The 19999-nt window shown below is 48.5% G+C and overlaps 1 long non-coding RNA gene across 1 annotated transcript; it reads left to right on the forward strand.

Annotated features, from left to right (window-relative positions):
* The first annotated feature begins 1970 nt into the window (after positions 1-1970).
* On the forward strand, positions 1971-8111 carry LOC114010885 (uncharacterized). Its single transcript, XR_003552562.2, has 2 exons — positions 1971-4241; positions 7336-8111. It is a non-coding gene; the product is annotated as an uncharacterized LOC114010885 (long non-coding RNA).
* The last annotated feature ends 11888 nt before the right edge of the window (positions 8112-19999 follow it).

The raw sequence follows: 19999 nt of genomic DNA on the forward strand, positions 1-19999 counted from the left end.
TATCCCTTCTACAGCTGTACTCTGATTATTGCCGAGTGGTCTTCTGAAGGTAATAACTCCGTGGAGAACTACAATGGCTGCTGTCACTGCAGAGCTGTAGAACAGCCAGTGTATTCTAGTAATACTCACTGCTCCTTGTTTTGCTTTTGCCAGAGTCCTGCAATTATTTTGATGACTCATGCACAAAGCGTCTACAAAGAGATGTTTTCTGGTTAAGCAGTACTTCCAGTAATCATACTCTTAGCTTATTACATTAAAGTTCTCCTCTGTTTAATTTGGCTCAAACTGCTAAAATGGACTTGGCTAAGAGCATGATGAGATTGAAAGCTTAGGGAGAAAGAGGTTTTGTTAAGCTCAGGCACAGTCACTCTTTGGAACCCGGACAAAATTTACTAAGCTAGATCAAAGGTTAGGAGCAGCTTGAACCAGGAGTTAAACTAATGTCTTGCTTTGGACATAGAGCTGGCCCTGCATCTTCTGTGCTAAAAACAAAACAAAACAAACAACAAAACCATACACAAAACCCCCTAGAAGAACAACTGAATGTGTTTCATGCGAGGAACAAATTGGTGTGTGCGATAGGCATCCTTTCCTATTGATGTAATGAAAGATTGATTAGATCCCGTGCTATCAGCAATTGCTGTCTCAGAACTCTGCACATTTACAGTGTAATTCTGTAAAGTTTGAAATACGAGAAATGAGGCATTTTTAAGGCACTTAGCTATACATTTGCCTCTTCTTAACCTGTTTTAATGTAGCAAGTTGAGACAAAGTCCACTGATTTTTGGGTTTTTTGACAATGACAGTGAGAGCACCAAAATTAGCTCGTGTCTGTCTCTTTCCCCTGCTGGGGCCTTTCTCCCTCCTGCACTTCAAAGCCTCTTAGACTCACTAGTTTCCTTCCTTTGCACAAAATGTCAGTGTAGAAACTTCAGAAATGCCAGCTGCATACTTGTAAAAGGTGTGAAATTGCTCAGACCTTCAAATGTCAGAGTTGGCTACAGGGAAAGTTTTTCAGGGTATGCCTAGTTAGTTTTAACTTCACATCCTATCATGTTCTGGGGGAGTATTCACCTGTAGACAGCCTCGACTAGATCAGCAGAGCCATTAGTTGATGTTTTTCCACAGGTGATTTTCATAGGGCTTTTACTGCATACAAAACTTTGTGGCTGGTTTTCCTAGGAGGAATAAAAGGTAGGAAAACTGCTAACATAGCAGTCAGAGAAGGGCATCTGCCTCCCTGTGTGCAGGACTCAGAGGTCTGTGTTTGAGCTTGACTTGCAACAAAAACCCTGCAGCCTTGGAAATGCTGGGCTGTTTTTATTAGATGTGTAACGTTATTTTGTTTGAGATATGTGTGAAATGGTATCGATCATCCATACATATACATATTTATATTTACATATATATATAAAGCACCTATCACCATATTGATGAACATTCTTTGGAACCACTCCTGACAGCAGAGGTAAGAACAGGAGTCAGACTGTTAGTACCTCAGTGCTTCTGTTTCCAAACAATTTTTAAAAAATACTAAAAAAAAAAAAAAGACACAAGACTTTGCTGCCAGCCTGCCTGGCTGGTGTTTAATACTGCTTAGGTATTAAAGCTTAGGTAGAGCTGGGAGAGAATTGTCAGGCACCACCTCCCTGTGCTTTTCTGCTGAGCAGTGCCAGGACTGCACTCTTGGTGCAGGTTTGTCCAATGTGTAAAAAAATCTCTAGTGGAAGATTCTCCCAAATGTTCTCACTGTTGTATTCTCCTTAATTAGAAAACTCCCCCAGCAACTGACCTAAATTGATTTTGCTGCAAATTAAGTTGCCTTCTCCTCTGTCCGCCCCTCGCCAGGGGCCATGGTTCTTTAGCATCTGGTTATCTGGTTTGCACTCTGCTCATGCTGCCTCAAGTTCTGTCTCTGCTCTTCTCTGCTTTAAAAAAAAAAAAAAAAAAAAAAAAAAAAAAGCCTGCATCTTTCAACCTTATCTCCTAAGTTATGCTGTCTAAATCATTCATCATTCTTGTTGGCCTTCTCTAGAGCTGAGTGTGTTGCTATCTAAGCCAGACTGTCAGCCTCAAGCCAGCAGAACAATTACCTTATTTATGTCTTGGTCCTCTTCCCCCAAGTTCATCCAGAACGAGCAGCTTCTCCTTCTTTCTGTGGCAATGGATTGTTCTATAGCTGCTCCTCAGTTTGTGGCTTTCTGCGATGTCAGAGCTTTTTAGCAATGCGGCTGCCCTGTCAGTCTCCTTACTACAAAATTGATTTCTCTGGCCTAAGCAGAAAGCTTTTAACAATTTTATTGGATTGCACTTTTGTCGCTTGTGTTGCTGTGCCATTTGGAAAACTGCTGCAATGTTTTTACAGTCCAATTATGTCCCTGAACGTCTTTCTGGCCATTCCTTCTTTGACAGAACCCATGGGATGCCTTCTTTCACACCATCAAATTGTTTAAAATGCTGAATGAAGCTGCTAACCTGACAGATTCCTGCAAAATAATAGCAGCATTCACTGTCCTGCTGGGTGGTCAAGTGCTCTTGAAGAGGCTTTTTTTTCAGCTGCATATCCTTCTCAATGATTAACTGTTGTATTTCCTCAAGCTGGTTTGAAGGATGTTGCCTCAGATGCTGCTCCTGTCAAAAAGGGGAAATGCTTTGGTGTGACACAGACTGTTCTTGATGGCTGGTAAACAATGCAAAGAAGGGATAAAAAAAACCCTGTTTACTCTGTTCCAGAATTACTCTAGGGATGAAAGTTGTACGAATGGACCGATAATTTCTTGGATGCTTCCTTTCTGAAGACAAACATAATGTTTGTCCTTCACTTTCCAAAGACTTCTGTTTTCTGCAGACCTCAAAGAAAACTGCCTGTATTTCAGGTTGCATCAGTGTTTAGATCATGATGTGCTGCAGGATTAATAAGGCCCTGCCCACCTGCAGACATCCGCTTTATCTGAACGTTCTCCAGCCTGTTCATCTGGATGTGTGTTTATTTGCTTGTTAATTTGCTCTGCTTATGGATGATCCTTTTTGTAAAGTTTAAAACAAAAGAAAAATTGACTGCGCCAAGCTGCACTGCAGCTCGTTCTGATCTTTCCCATCCGGTCATGAGCCTGCTCATCATCTTCCTTTAGCTTGTAAGGTATCCAGAGGCTCTTTTCTTGCCTGTTTTGTCCCCTGTTAATCAGGACTCCTTTTTGCCTGTTGCTCTCATGCCCCCAGTTGTGCTGGAAGCCGTGGTTCAGAGCCTGGTCCCGGCTGGGGTGAGGGCTGGAGGGCAGAGGAAGCGCATGCTCAGAGCAAATGAAAAGCATCACCACTTACCAAGACAGTGACCACAAATTACAGTGTATACAAAACAGGCTTTATTGCCAACTGCCTGCCAAGCCAGGTTTTTCCTTCTGGTCTTCCGTCCTCATTACTCTACCAAATATGGTCCAAGTGCCTGGTGGGAATGTGGGGAGGCAGAACCCTGCCAGTGTGCACGTCAGCCGGTTCCAGCATTCAGCGTTCCCCTGCTCAGCGTGCTCTCAAAAGTGGTTTGATGTTGCTCCTAGGTAGTTCACTGGCCTGTTTTCTTTACACGCCGTGTTTTTTTGCACTCATCAATGGTAATTTTGAAAATGTTAAGAAATTTTTTTGAAAGTGCATGTGATGCAGATTTTTTGTTCTGTTGCTGTGCTCTTGAAGTAGAACAAAAATGGGAAGTGTACACTAAAAAGCAGCAGCCAGAGGGTTCAGGGCTCTGTTTGTGCGTATGTAGGATGCACTGTAAGTGTAAGAGATTTTCAGCTTGCTAGGGCACAGCTTCATGATACTGGTCCTGAAATGGTCTTACTTACACCTACAACCTTTTATTTTACCTGTAAGTGGGGAAGCTGTATAGCAACTTCTTAATGCACATGGGTTTTGTGATGCTCAGTTTATGCAAGACTTCCAGAGCTGCAGATTGACCATAACAACGGGGTGGTCCATGCGGATTTGTGGATGTTAGTAACACTGGGATTAGAGTGGATGTCTCTCCCTGGGTGATGGAGGTGTAGTTTACACAACCCAAAGCTGATTCAGCTGTTTGATACTGTGTTGCTTCCTCTGGAGGAAATGTAACGCCCTGCCTGGGATTGGGAAATGTCATTTTTTACTTTTTTTTTTCCCTAAGCAGCTAGGAAGAGGAAGCAGCCAAGAGCTTTGTCGCTATTGCAGAGCAGACCTTTGCTGAGCTACTTTCCCTCCCACGGGTACAGGTAGGCAGCCCAGAAAGGCTGGGAATAGAGTTCCCAGTCCCTCCAGCTGGGAAGGGGCTGAGGGGCTGGTGCTCAGCCTGGCCAGCCAGGGCAGGGAGCTGGGGGCAGCTGGGCTCTGCTTGCTGCAGCCAGTTCCTCCCTGGGCATCTCCCGGGTGCTCTCCCTGGGCACCAGCCTTGCAGCTCTTCCTCCATCTGTACTGACCCAGCTCCTGAACACCAGCATGCTTGGGAGAAACTTTCCTCCTGTAATGGGCATAAAGTGTCTTTCTGGATGATCTGGAATGCAACCCTGATTCTTCATATTTAAATAACAGACATGACAAAGCAGAGACATTTTCTGAATTATTTTATAAACATGCTTCTGCTTTTATTGTCCTTCTATTAAATTTATCTCCGGACCTGTCAATTGTGTTTCCACTTTTATTCCCTGCTAGGTCAGATAAGTGAAATATGCTTGCAAAAGAAACATTTTCTGTGGCATGCATAGCTTGTGATACAAGGAGAGGCTTGTTAGCAGATCTTCCTAGCCAGGCCCCTGCCACTATTATAAATGAGTTTTGTGCGGCCTCTACAGGGACTGGTGCACAATTAATGCTTTTATTGCACTGCTTAACTGTTATGAGATGCCTCTGAATGAGTGATAGAGAAACAATTAAGGAAACTTGCTGTTGTCCGTAAGCTAAAACAATACATTTTATTTTGTAGTCCTGCTTTGAATCCTGAGTAGCAGGAGTAAATCCTTCCACTTGGGCGGGGGGTGGGGGTGGGGTGGGGGGTGGGGCACGGGGAGAAAAAACGAAACTCAAACTCTATTTTTCGAGCTAGATCCAGATAAAATTGAAAGCTTTATAGCATGTTGTATCTCCAGAAGCACAGAATCCAAACTGTCTGGTCAGGACTGATGCAACACAGATACAGATGGGACTCATTATACTGATTCCTCGTGCCCCCCCCCCCCCCCCCCCCCAGCTTCTTTGCCTTTTTGGTGCAATCAGGTCGGTTCCTGGCTCTCGCTTTGTAATAAGGAAGATAAAAGCTTTGCTTTCTAGGGGAAGCTATAGCCATTTGTCTTCAGGATGTGGAGCTCTGGGAAAATGTCAAACACTGTGAGATTCATGGCAGGCCATGGTGTTACTTGCACCTCTTTTACAGATACTCTGCGGCAATGCTATTGCCAGCTGCAAATGGGGCATGTCTGTCTGTAGTTATTAATGCTGGAGGCTAACTAGCTCCTGGGGAGAGCTTGGGCTCCTGTTGCATTTTATTTTTGTAGCTCAGAGGGTGGACAGGGGGAAAAGCATCATACTTTGCCTGCCAAAGAAAAAGGCTGTGAGCACTGAAGTGACTGAAGCCTCGATTCCCCGGGGCTCGTGCTGCATGCTCCCTGCCAGCCCCTTGGCAGGTGGATGCGCTGCCAGCCCTTGCCTGGGATGTGTTCACGGGGCTCATCCCTCTCCATCTTCACAAGCTGGTAGCAGCAGAGCGATGGCAAAGCCCTTTCAGCCCTTTAACAAAGTCAGCTGAAAGTGGCCTGAAGGTCCAAAAGTTACTGCGGAGAGGAGACGGTGTGCTCAGCCCCGCCGCTGCACCTCCGAAAAGTCACGGTAACACAAGAAATGGAAATGTAAAATCTGAGTGCCAAGGTGACTAATGAGCAGAGAGGGGGTGACACTGTCACCAGCCGTGAGACCAGCAGGCAGGGCCAGCATGGGGGGGGGACAGAGCTAGTGTCATCCACGGGGAGATTGTCCCTGTCATGCATGCGTTCGGGATTCTTCTGTGGCTGCGGGTTTGTTGATTGTGTTTTATTGGGACGGGGGGGTCTTGGGGGTAAGTTTGTTGTTTTGAGGCGAGGAGGGGTGTTGGGTTCGGGCTTTGTTTTGTTAAACCGATGGTTTAGAAAGGTGTTTGGTGGGAAGGCAGCGCCAGCCAGCCCCGCGGGCGCGGCGGGGCAGCAGCGCGGAGCCGACGCTGGGGGGCAGGAGCCGCCCGCCGAGCTGCCCCGGCCCCGCCGGCACCGGCTGCGCTGCGCGCCCCCACGCGTGTCCGGGACCCCTCCCCTGCACGCCCGGCCATCCCTGCACGTGCCCTGGCACCCTCTGCGCGCACGCAGCCCACCAGTGCCCTGGCACCCCCTGCATGCACCCAGTCCCCCAGCCCACGCGTGCCCTGGCACCCCCTGCGCGCACCCAGCCCACCAGTGCCCTGGCACCCCCTGTGCACACCCAGCCCACACGTGCCCTGGCACCTCCTGCGCCCACCCAGCCCCCCATCCCACGCGTTCCCTGGCACCCCCGGCGCACACCCAGTCCCCCAGTGCCCTGGCATCCCCTGCACACACCCAGCCCCCCAGCCCACGCATGCCCTGGCACCCAGCAGCCTCACGGCCAGTGCACAAGGGCTGGGCGTGCAGGAGTTCTCCCGGGGGGGTGTGTGCAGGAGTGCTCGGGGGGATGCAGGTGTGCTCGAGGTGTACGTGCGCATTGCAGGGCACAGCCAGCGCCAGGGCTGATGCTGGGTACCCAGCGTGGCGGGTGAGCAGAGGGAGCGCATCCCTGCAGCTGTTTGAGTAAACTGGGGGATGCCTGTCTGGGGGGGCATTAACGGCTCCAAAAACTTCTCAGAGCACGGGGACCTTTCCTCTGGGCATGTCCATGGTCTACAGCCTCCCACCAACCTCCTGCCCTTCTGTGAGAGTCCTCTGGCTCTTCCTGCTTCTCCACTTGTCCACAGCCCTCATCCCAGGTACTGAACAGCACCCGGAGAGACCAGAAGGGGCTTTGGTCAAGGTGCAAAATGCAGCCCAAGGGTGAGAGGGGAGCAGACAGATGGATCGGACCCTCATCATTCACCTACAGATCCATCTCCTGAAATTTATTATTTTTTTTTTTTTAAGAAAGTGCAGTGGGTGAGAGCTACCCATGGTTGCATTACACAAGAGTTACCCAGTGCCAGCAACAGGTCTCACATTCCCTTTTACAGGGAGGGCTCTTGCAGCCACCTTCAACCCTTACTCCCTGGCAATAGCCAGTCCCTGATACTTCAACACAATCTGTTTGTTTTGCTTTAAACTGAATCTGTGTTTCTAACAGGCAAGACTGAGCAGCCTGTGACCAGCCACTCCTGGATGTTTGACAACGTGCTACACCCACCCTGCTTTAGGGTTCCCAGTAGCAGAACATGGGCGCTGTGGTTGTGCAGCATGTGGCACTGATGAAGCCACCTCTGCCACTGCACATCTCCCCGCAGTCGCAGGTTACATCTGCACCATCACGGGCATCCCATGGGATTGTGGACATCCAGCGCTGGCACCTGGAGGAACATCTGTCAGCACAATACAAACATGGTTTCTGCTTCTGCCAGATCAAGAGAAATTAGTGCAATGAGACAAAGAAATAGGAAAGGACCTGGAGCTGCTCTGCCGGGAGAGCCGGAGGCAGCAAAGGTAAAGCACCCTTCGGAAGTCCCTGAGGGGCAGAGGGCAGAGTGGGGTGCCCAGGCCCTGTTCAAAAGCCTGAGATGACAGGGAAGGGTGACATTCTATTAAGAAGCCACTAATGACCATCTCTTTGGCATTTCCTGAAAACTTTGTACGTTGGCTTTGCCTCGCCATCAGCCTTGCCTTGCCGTCTGCCCGGGAGCGCTCTGATGTCAGCAGCCAGCAATCCTGCTCAACCGGCCCAGCCTACAATTGCCTGAGACCCAGCTAATCTGCCGTCTTATCTCTCCTCCGCCCCCGAATCGCCATCCACTTCAGGCATCAGGGGGAAGCTAATAGACTATTGAGCTTCCTTTTCGTGCTCAGACACCTCGTGTGACTTGGCTATTTTCTCTCATTTCTGTTTCCTAAACAACTCGGCTTCAAAGACCGTGCTGGTGCAGGTGTCAGTGCTGTGATAAATATCTGGCAAATAACAGGGGGAGAGGCCATGCTTCACCAGGTGCTCGCTGCCTCTCCGAGAGACCTGGTTGCCGTTTTGCAGCCTCTCCCAGCTAACCAGAGTGAGAGGGAATACAGGCGCAGGACATCATGGGTTGCTGCTTGCCTTCCCTCTTCGCCCTTGTCCCCAAACCAAAGGGAAGTGGGGACTTTTGGGTGGAAAGGGCCAGTGTGGAGTGGGTTTCCAGGGAATGGGATCTTTGCACCGTTTCTCAGAATGGCTTTTGTAAATGAGAAGGGCAGATGTCTGTGGAAATGGTCCCCTGGTTTGAGGTCTGGTCCAGAGGGGAGGCTCCCACCTCCACCTTCCCTCACCCACTAAGGGCTGACTCTCACCCTTTTCCTTCTCCACCCCGCAGAGCGCTGGACCACGCATGCTGCCAGCCTGGGTTTTCCTTTCCCAGGCTGGAAACACAGTGGAAACTTGGAGGGAGGCAGGAGATGTTGAGCTCTTACCCTGGCACCAAGTGGAGCAAACTAATCCCTCCACCCGTGCCATCTTGCTGGAGTGAGAAAACAGGAGCAGGCTGGAGAGAGCTTGTCACAAAGGCCCCCGTCCCTTTAATGCCCAGAGAATTTCAGGGAGCCCTGCAGGAAAGAAGCCATAGCCCTGCCCATCAGCATGTGCCAGGGGCACGCACTGAGCCAAGGGCCAGCTGGGCATCACCCTTGTCCCTGGCAGGGAGACACGCAGCCAGGTCTGCACCAGCCACCGGTAGAGGCAAGTCTCAAAAACCAGCCCAGGGCAGAGTCCCCTACGCTGGGCCCCAGTGAACCACACTGGGTCTTTCTGTACCATGACCTGCTCTTCAGGTCCCTCCTTAGGAAAAAAGCCCGGGCTGGGGGAATAACTGGGGCAAAACTGAAAGGCTGAAGAAGCTGTGCTGTAGGATGCATCAGGGTGTTCACTGAGGTGATTGAAAGCAGGGGCTGCAGGCCGTGCATGCAAATGTCCACACGGGTGTGTGTGAACTTTGGCGTTTCTTTTTGATAGAGTACCAGCAGTTACATCCATCTGGCACAAATTACTCCAAAATTCAGGCACTTGCATGCCACAGGAGTACCAGCTTGGGCACACTGCAGACAGAGGGAGGCAAGGTGCTAGAGCTGGTAGCAGAAGCATGTTAATCCAAGTGGGTTAAACGGGATCCACCTATACAGGCACCTCTGGAGCACAGCAAAGCACCTACAGAAACCACCCTGCAGAGCACTGGGGAAATCCAGGGGAAGCGCTGCAACTGCAGGTGAGGTTCAGTGTGGTCACTGCTGCAGCGTGGCGGGGCTGGATGGCCAGGGCTGTGCAGAGCCATGGCGGGGACAGGGAGGTGGGTGGGAAGCAGGATATGCTGCCAGGCCCTTACCTGCCCAACGAAAAGTGCCACTTCAGGTGGGAAGCACCAGGAGAAGCTTCAATCTATTTCAGCTATAATTAGCTGGGAGATGAATGCAAGTGTGCAGGCAAAGCTGCAGGAGTGCCCATGTCTGTCTAGCCTGGATGTGATGAGTTCCTGGGGACGTTGCCTGTGCTGGGAGCAGGAGGGGTGGGAGTGATACAGGTGCAGGGGCCACCGGGATTTGGCATGAGGAATCCCAGCATTCTGGTGAGCGCAGAGCCACAGGTCCTGCAGTACTGTGTCATGGTATGTGTCTCTGCCAGGGGCGATCCACCGCTGCTGGCCATGTCACTGCTCCCTCTACAGCCCTACACCAGGGAAAAAGAGGTTTCCACCCCCTTTGCCCACCACTTCAGGGAGAAGTGAAAGAAAAGCACTACAGATCAAAGCATAGCCACAGTGGTTGTCCATCCCTGTGGTAGCATGACCTTGCCAACAGCAGGCAGTTCAAAATCTACTTGTTAGGCTGGGACAAGCCAGTCAGCAGCCAGAAATGCATCAATCAGAGCAGCCATAAACCACCAGACCGCAGCATGGGAAGACATGTCAGAGAAGACATTTAGGATGACAAACTGGCCAGGTGGGAACTACCTAATCCATGGGGGCATCAGACCAAATATCTGATGGCTGGGCCTGTTTCTCAGGGCTAGGTGCTGCCTCTGAGCAGCTCACGGGCTGCAGAAGAGCTGTGGGAAGCAGCTGAAGTACACACCTCCATGGACTGGAACCATGTTGGGCCAGTCTGGGTATGCTGCTTGTCCTTTCTGACCTCACACTTGTAGACTGGTGACCCATCTTTCCCCAGGAGCTGGTAGGGGAGGGAGAGCACTTTGCAGGGTTTCCCCTTGGCAGGGGGATGTGGAGCAGGGAGGACATTCAAGGGCATCTGCTCACCCTGCCCAGCAGCAGCCACACCATTCCCTCATCCCCATGTCAGTGGCACAGGCGTAGGCAGCGTGGGCAGATACCAGTGACAGAGCTGAGATGCCATATGCACCTTGTTCTGCTCACTGGGCTGTATGGCCCAGGCTAGTACCTCCTGCCACTGCAACATTTTTCCTGTTACTTAGCCTGCCTCTGAAAAATTCACTTCATTTGTTTGCTGGCTTGTTTTTGTTACACGTGCCTATATGGCCCAGGCCAAACAGTTCATCCTTTTGGCTTGTGCAAACCCTTTCAGGAGGCTGGCTCGTTCCTCTTATCTCTGAGTTGACGTTGTACCGAGTCAAGCATTATTTTGTCACAATCTTTCTGCTTGGCACTGTTGCCCTTGAGCCTTCCCTCTTCTCCTCCTCTGACCTTTTCAGTCTGTCAGCATCTTTCCTGACTTGCCCTGCCACGAGCACAGGCTTTTTGAGGTGACACTGTGCTTCATCCTGCTTGGCTTGCACAAACTCCCAGATCATCTAGTCTTCTGTACCCATCGTGGTATGGGCAGAAAGTGGAAAGTTCTGCCTCTAGCAGTCCTATACATTTTCCTGTGTGATCCATAAATTGCCATTGAAACTGTAGAACAGTATAGTCTTGCTTTCCTTTGAGTGCAAAGAGAGGACAGGTGCAGGAGAGGGGGAATGGAAAGAGAAGAGATTCCCTGTTGTGCTGCATGGGAGCAGTCAGACCAGCACAGCGCAAAACTGCAGCACATCAAAGTTTCTTTCTTTAAATGGCAAAAAAACCCCAGTTATTTTTGCAAGAATGCACAGCTCTGCTGGGTTTGTTTCCTCCTTGGGGTTACAAAATCTGCTCCTGGGCCCCCATGCAACAGTCTCAGCTGTGAAGTCAAAGCCTTGCTCTGGTGGGATGCTCTTATAGTAGGGAAGCTTTCAGGGAGTTTGCTTTAACCTTACAAAGGAAGGGTGAGCCCACCTTTTCACAGCTTTGTTGTACATTTTGCCCTACATGCCGTAAATACAGTTTTCGTCCATAAAATCGGTGTGTGAAATAAGGTTAGTCACAGGACTTCCTGGCAAAGCAGCTCACAAACAAGCTTTCCTCACTTCCCTCTTGTGAAAGTTCAGCTCTCCTCTGCTGCGCTGACTTCTTTGTTTCCCTCTTCTCCCAGTTATCCCCTGACTCCCATTAGTATCTGAGTCAGTCTAGTAAACATTTCGCCCCGTGGCAGCCTCTCCAAACACAGCAGGAAGATCAGGCTCTGGAGTGCACTCTTGACACATCTCTCGGGGAATCCTTTTGCACTCACCGGTGGGTTATTTCGCTGTTGTTCCTCATTCACACATCAAGAAAGGGGGAACCAATAGCCCATGTATTCAGCAGCTCATTAGCAGTCAATGGCAATAGGGTCTGCAATGCTTCCTCTTCCCTTCTTTCCTTTCTCACTCATCTCCTCCCCATACTTTGACCTTTGTAGTGGCAGTTTCCTGGACTGGGTGTGCTGTTCAACATCTGCTGGTAGAAGGTGGTACTTAACTAGGTCTCGCCATTTTTTACGCTTCAGTGAAAAATACGCCCACTTTCCTGGATGCAAAGGTGGTCAAGCACTAGCACACACGAAGGATGCACCAACTGTTGTGCATTTTATAGATGCAGCCTTCCAGCACAAAGGTCATACTGTCACCATCATGGCATTTACAGTCTCACCAGTAGCCTTGCTGGCCTTGACCCACGTGTTTATGTCTGACTTCCTCGTCAGCACAAGGGATAAGTGTATGTAGCAGTTGGACCAGATAGAGTAGAGCTCCCAAAGCAGCCAGGAGAGATGTGTACTTATGAGTCATCTGCTCTTTGGTTGCTCCTACTTGGCAGAAAAATGACTCCGTACACACAGGGTTGTAGTGGAAATTTCCCTTCCTTGCTGCAGCCTCTGTCATTGAACCCACTTAAATCCACACAGCACACCACACTGGTGCCTTGGCTTTACCCATTCCCCCAGGGAGACCCTGGTGCTCGCATGGAATTATGTTTTACCTGCCAGGCTCTGCCTGTACCAGTCTGATTGCGGAACTGGGACTGAGAATTGTCAGCCCTGTCGTCACCCCCATTTGCCCCCTGGCTAGTCACAGCTGTGCTGGCAGCTGGGTTGGTTTGCAGCATTGCTTGAGGGTTCATTTCCTGGAAACACGAATTGTGAAGACAGGAAATTTTCCAGATCGCCCTACTTACATATTCAAATGGAGATGAAAACCCAGCAGGATTTTCTGGTAGCCCTGTTTCTTGTTTTCATTTCTGTTATCCTTTTACCCTGTCTTAATGGAACACTAGCAAAACTCTAAACTGTCCTTACCTCAGCTTCAGATTGCCCCCCCTTTCCCTCTTACTGTCCTTGCTGAAGCCTTAAGCATCTCCTGGTTTTCTCTACACAGCAGCCACCATCTGTGGTGTCTAGCAGCACATCCAAAGCCGGGCGCTTGCTGTTCTTGTCGAGTGACAGCCCAACTGGGACACAGATGTTGAGCCTCATTTCCCACAATCCAGTTGCTTTTGGACATTTTTCCAAGAGATTTGTTCCATTGTCTCCTCTTGCTCAAGTTCCCTTTTAACAACCAGCTCAACTCAGTATGTCTTTTATGCAAACAGCAATTTCCTTTTGAAGTTCTCAGTGAAGGCCATGTTTGTCACTTAGTGCTCCGGAGGAATTAGGGTAAATTGGACTGGAGACAAGAATCTCTCTGTTCCCTCTCCCAGAAAGGTATCGGATTCCTGCATTTCATGTGCATTTCTGCTCTGAAAAGGAGCTCAGTAACAGTGGTATTATCACACTGTCTCTTCACCTTGATTCCTGGCTCAGCCACATCAAATTCACTCATTAAAAAGACATGTTACCAGTGTTACTAAGTTGCTGTTGGAGGCTCAGGTGGGTCTCCATGAGCCAAGCTGTGGTCTTCCCCCTGCTAAGGCATCATCATTAATATTAAAAAAAAAAAAAAAGAAAAAAAAAAAGAAATACAGCACTGTGGTCCACCGGCTGTAACAGCCATACCATCCTGATGGTTAGAGTTCACTGCTCCATTTGGACTCAGCTGGACATTGTGTCACAGCACTGCCTTCTGCAGGGATACAGGAATGCAACGCTAGAAACAGGGAGCAGAGAGGTTTGCATTTAGTGTCCCAGTTTGGCCTTGCAGAAGCTGTAGGCAGAGGAAAAGGCAACGGGTCTCTGCCTACCCTGACCGCTCCTCAGGGAATTGCATGTGAAGTGAAAGCCACCAAATGCACATCCGTCCTTGCACGGGTTCCAGGGAGAAGTGCTTTTCCACAGCTGCATCCCGCTGCTTTCTTCCACTGCCTGCACTGGGGCAACTGGGAAGAAACTGTCCATGGGCTGGGGTGATGAGCACACGCCCCAGCCACATGGAAGGAGCTACGGTGCCGCCATCTCTTCCTATCTGCCAGCATCACTGCAGGGGTGGTGGATTTCTAAGCCGTATGCCTCCAAGGGAACTGTGAAGTTATTTCTAGCTTTGACCAAAGTTTTGTCTTCCGAGCGTCCCTGTCTCTGCTCCCCACGGCGCTGTGGCCGCTCCGCCAGCCTGTTTTCAGCAGGTACCGATAGCTGTGATGTGCCAGGAGCCCTTGGAGGGCTGCCTGTGCATTTTGTGAGCCCTGTTGCCACGATACTGAACGCAGAGCAGATGTTTATTTCAACAGAGATGGCTTTGATTCCTTTTCAACTTTTCTCTCAAGCTGCCATCGTGTGTGAATACTTCTTCCTGGGAGCCAAGCGCTGTCAGAGCCCAACGGGCAGGCGCTGTCGCTGCAGCCAGTGTGGAGGGGAACAGGGTTGGGAGGCGTGTGTCAGAGTGGCACGAAGCGAGCTGGTGGCCCTGGCCTCTCAGGAGGGGTGGCTGAGGCTAGGGGAGACAGGCTGGAAATGTTTCTGTGCACACGCATGTGTGTGTGCAGGTACACGTGTTTGCGCGGCTCCGATTTGGAAAGCCTGAAAGCCTGGCAGGGCTGTGGAAAAGCAGTCTTCCCACAACTAGTGCTCCCAGCAATTCATTTTTCTCTTTTTCTTTTCCCTCCCAGTCGCCTTCATCAGATCATTGCTGCCTTGCTGCAGACCAGTGTGACTGGGGGCCAAGCTGGTGAGACCATCCTCTTCTTGAGAGCAAGAGAAGCCAGGCACCAAAAAATACTGAGGATGTGATGGAAGAAGTAAGGACATCTCTTTCTTTAGGACAGTAATTCCAGGTGAGAAGTACTGAGAAGAGATACCACTTCTTCTCCAATTTATTTTTTCCCTTTTCCCTTCCCCTTTCCTTTCCTTTCCTCCCTAGTTTTCCTGTGGAATCTTGTCAAAATTATCCCTTTATTTTGTCTCATTCCTTTAACCCATTTTGTGCCTCTTTCTCCCCACCCTTTTCTTGGGGCTGGTGGAAGCGGGTTCTAGGAGCAGCCTGCCCCCACAAGGACCCTGCCAGGAGCCCTGCCCAGGGCTATCGGCCTCATGCCCCTTTGGAGCGGGTGCTTTGTTAGTATAGGAATTCCACCAGAACCAGCTTCTTGTTGCTGTTCCCTTATATAGAAATGGTTTTAATTCTATAAATACTGTATGTATTTTACTTAAAAAAAAAAAAAAAAGGAAAAAAAAAAAGTCAGACCAGCTATTCAAAGGCACTGTGCTGATGGGGCTGGCGTTTTGTTTGCCCACTGGCAGGGCCTCTCACTCACTTCCTTCACCCCTTCCACTGTTGTGGCCAAACTATTTTTGGTATTCCAAGAGCGCAAGCTTTGCTGAAATTTTGGTTTCCTGCTAAGGGGGAAATTAGAGCAGGGAAGGACTCTTATTTAAAAGAATAAAATAGATTTGCAAGCAGGGAGAATACATGAGAACACCAATCTGCAAAGAACCATGTTTTGTGATGTTAAACTACTGAATTGGATATAACAGCCTATAAATACATATATGTGTGTGCATTTGTGTATGGTTTATTTTACAGGTGGAAGTGTAAGCAAAGTATATTCGTGCTAAAGAGGTCAGAGACATAACACTCACCCCATCTTAACTTACGTTGCAATCTTGGAAGCACAGGACTATCCTACAGAAGACTGGCTTCTTTAAGCCAAATACTGTATTGAAATAGGAAATTCACCAGTACAAGGATCTTTTTGTGAGGAAGGTGGAAAGTTTGCCCTTGAACTTGTGAACATTCATTTTATCATAATCTTTACTCACATAATGACTCACCATTCACTGCACTAGTACGATACACATTCACTATTAGCTTAGTACCTGTGTAAAGACAACTTACTGATTTATTTTTTTTTCCTGTTAAGGAAGACTAAAGATGATGTCAGCGAAGAACTCCCAGGAAAGAAATTAAACTGTGCTACAGACCCCTGTAGTACCATGGGCACCATGTCTGCTTGCCCTGTTAGCAGGTAGCCCTGCCTACCATTGCAGGACAGTTCCTCCCATCTCAGCTGGATACTCTTTGGCCAAACGTTAACCCCCCAGGTTGAAACTTCAGCGTGGGAACAGGTTGCTCACAGGAGAACAAAGCTTGTCTGCCACAACAGCTCATCCCTGGCTGGAGCCCGTGGCAGGGGCTTAGGGAAGTGCATGAGGACAGTGAGAAGGGGCGATGCTTGCGCCTGCCTGCAGGGATTTGTAGCTCACGTACTTCCTCAACCAGAGGTGCTAGTTTTATAAATAGTATTTCCCAATGTTGGTTTTTTTTTTCTATTAAATTGTCCAGTCACTTTTGGCCTGTAGCAAGGACTTCACCAGCTTAACTATACCCTGTGTGAAGAAGTGCCTACTTCTATTTGTTTTGAACTTGGCACCTGCTTGTTTGATTTAATGATCCTTAGTCCTTGCATTGAAGGAGATGGTGAACCAGCATCCCTCACCCACCTTTTCCATCCTAGGCATTTACCTCAGCCTGGTATTTTCCTTAAAAGTACAGGAAGTGTCAATTAAAAAAATAGTTCAGCCATTTCTAAGAAGATTGCAGGAAGATGTATCATGTTGCCCTGCTAAGAAATATCATTTTGCACCCTTGCTTTTAAGGGAGGACGTGGAATGTGGTAAAACCATCATCCTTGTGTCAAGGATGTGCCATTGTGGTCTCCTGGAGGAAATGCACAAGTTGGCCATATTATGTGAAAAATCTCCATTTATGAGCAACTAGTTCACACTGGCAGATTTTGGCAGCTGAATTCTTTAAATAATCCAGTTGTGCTGAAGGGGGTCCTTGCAGCTGCTGTCCCACAGAAGGACTGAGCTGGCTCCTCTGTGGGAACTCAGAGATGTAGAAGGCTTTTGCCAGCCAATTCTCCTGGCGGCATGGGGCTGCTGTCACTGTGCTGGGAACAAGAAGAACTCTGCTTTATGTCCTGGCACTCACCTGCGAGCACCCAGGCTGCAGGAGGCTGGAAACAGTCATGCCGGAGCGCAGAGGCAACAGGAAAGGTCGAATGCAGCAGGAGCCGGAGAATGAGGGGAGGAAAAGAGGGTGGACACAGGGTGTGGGAGGGAAAGTGGTGGGCAGAAGTGGATGTACTGTGGTACTGTTTCTAGTCCAGCTGCAAGGCTTTATAATTTAAATTATTAACTGGATACAGAAATATTGAAGTTGTAATATGGGATTGATGAGAGCTACATCTATCTCCTATGTTAGTGAGTATCAGCGGTTTCCAGCAGTGGTGCTGGAAATTCTGCAGCTGCTGAATAAGTTGCTTCTAAGACTAAGTGATTTCCCTAATGCCTGTGGATTAGAGACTGATTTATGTCAAAGAATGAGGGTATCATACCCTTGCAAAACATTTTCATTCTTCCTTTTATGTCTCTGATGTTCTTGTTACTAAAATAAATATGCAGCCCTTTTTACCTGATCCCAGTCAACTTTTAACCTCCACAACATCTTTGGCAACACGTTTCAAAAGTAAAAACATGAAAGGCCTTGAATTTTACCAGTTTGGGATGCTGTACTCCGGTTTTATGTGATGACCCATTAGCTGTGCTGCTTGCATTGAAAGAAAGGCGCAAGGAGAACTGTGGAGTTACCTCTAAGCACATCACTTGGGGTTGTCACCATGAGCCTGGGTCAGCACTGCATCCATCAGCTGCACTTTGTGAAAGCACTAAAGGGTTCAAAATACCCCAATTCACCCTGATAAGCAGAAACTGGGCATCACATTTCCTAGGCAGATGTGTGGGTCTGATGGGGTCTTTGCTAAAGATGAGTTTGCATCAGCTCTGCTGGAACCAGATCAGCCACCCACTGCCTCCCCCACCCCAGCAAATCACTGCAAGGAGCCCCTGGAGTCTGCAGCTACGTGATGAAGTCTTGTCCTGTTTAGCAGTGTAAGACATTTCATTTTATTCATTCATGTTTGGAAGGCTGAGGTGAATTTCTACCATTTTTTGTGGTAGGTCTAAACCAGCTAACATGGTGCGGGCACTCTCAAAGAGCCCAGTGTTTTTACTAGCTCCCTGCAGTCTTCTAATGTAGAGATAATTATATTTTCACACCAGCAACACAGAAATAGTAGTTAAATGCACAAAGTAGTAGAAGGTCTGACTTGGGTCACATTACTACTATGAGGCCCTGACAGCTGCCCTACGTGAATTATAGACACATTTTAAGTCTTGGAAAACAGCAGCAACAGGTATTTATGGAGCAGGCTGGGAGGGGGCAGGGAAGGTCTTTCATACAGCAGTATCAGCAACTGACCATCTGACGTTCTTAACGCACAAATTAGAACTCGCTAATGACAGAGTGGCATACAATAATGCAACCCTTTTCTTAGATGTTATGGTGCCAGCTTACCTCACTTCACAGCCTGGCTCAATGATTCAGTCATTACGTGACCGGCTGCTTACTTAAGATTCCCTGACAGATATTCCTGCCTAGCTTTGCTCACAAATATCATGCTGGGGCTTTCTGAGCGAGTGTGGCATGAGCAGGCATCGCCTTTTTGCAGAACATTTTGCTTTGGTGTTCTGTCGCTGCAGTTCTCTCAGCCAATCTGCCACCGGTGGGAGATAACTACAGGTATAATTACTGGGGAGGATGCCTTATCACATGCACAGCAATTGTCCTGCTCTTACTTAATTAAATACATTTGTCACCATCTCTTTCATGTTGTATTAAGCTGCATGCAAGTCAGAAATGCATTAAGGGCCAAAAGTCTCTATATATGGCCCCAAAACATAAAGAGTGGATTGGCGATTAGTGTTCTTTCTGATACAAAGTAAAAAGGTGCCTCCAAGAGGAAATGTGTGAGGGAGAGTATAAAATCCAGACGAGGCTGGGATAACCAGTTAGCTGTGTTCTGGGAAGAAAACCTTAGGTAACGAATGGATGGAAAAAGAAAAGCAGAGCCCCGGAGCCAGCAGAGGAACAGAGAGACAGTAATGCATTAGCAGCATGAAGCAAAACCCTTCATCTTCCATTTGTCAGGGTTTTTTCAGGGATCATGTTCTAAAGATCATTAAAAGGTAAAAGGAGAGGTGATTTAAGTATGTTTGAGCAGAATGAACCAGGCAGGATTCAGAAGTTCCACGAAGTGGATGTTCATTCATTTGTTTACTGAACTGCTGCGTGTAAGTAAGGAAGCTTTTTGTCAGTAGAAATCCTCCTTTGTTCCCAAAGGTTTCTTAATAAAAAACATTTTTTTAAATTTAAGTATATGATAAAAACTTTCAGGAAATACTTGCCTTAAATATTCCACCCATTAAAATGAACTCCTTATAGGCTCCTAGGTAACTTAGATGTATAACTATCACGTAGAAGCCTTTTAAAGTCATGTTGTTTTTAAAAGGTGCAGAAAAAAGTAAATATTTTAGTAACGGTAAAGGCTTAACAAACTGGCAAATTGGGTGTGGGGGGGAAAATGTTCCAGCATGAGCCACGAGCCTGTCCTTGACTAACAACACTGTGAGTTTCAAACCAGAGTGAGCTGAGGATGGAAAGACTGCCTAACTTTGGAATTCTTGGCTTCAGCCTGTTTTAACACGTTACCTTCAACAGAGGTGTTTTGTGTTCCCTGCCACAGTGCGGTATTTCTCCGAGCTGTAAGGGCGGGAGACCACCTGCCGTCACATCCTTTCCAACGGGACGCACCCCCGGGTATGGCCAGTGATCCAGCACCTCCAGCGTCCCTCGCATCTTCTAGACTATAAACCTGTGAATTTGGGGGAAGCCCTCACATACCCACGAGGGTGTTTGTGACGGGCCTGTGTGATTTCTACATTCTTGCTCAGGGGGGTGAGGGGAAGAGCAATGCCATAGAAGACGTCAGTTTAAGCTTTGCTTGAGTAACTGGCAAAACTTTTGCATATAGGAATGTGAATCACGCACACGAATAGGTGACTCATGTACGAATGGGAAAAATGTCACCCAAAAAACACTTGTTATTTTCTCCTCCCCAGGCAGAAAGCAGTGGGCAGCCCACCCCACTGGGGGGGGACGACGACAGACCCCTGCGCTGGGGGGGTCCTGCCGCAGCTGGGGCTGG

The sequence above is a fragment of the Falco peregrinus genome, chromosome 13 (genome assembly GCF_023634155.1).
Source record: "Falco peregrinus isolate bFalPer1 chromosome 13, bFalPer1.pri, whole genome shotgun sequence".
In the NCBI taxonomy this organism is placed as follows: domain Eukaryota; kingdom Metazoa; phylum Chordata; class Aves; order Falconiformes; family Falconidae; genus Falco; species Falco peregrinus.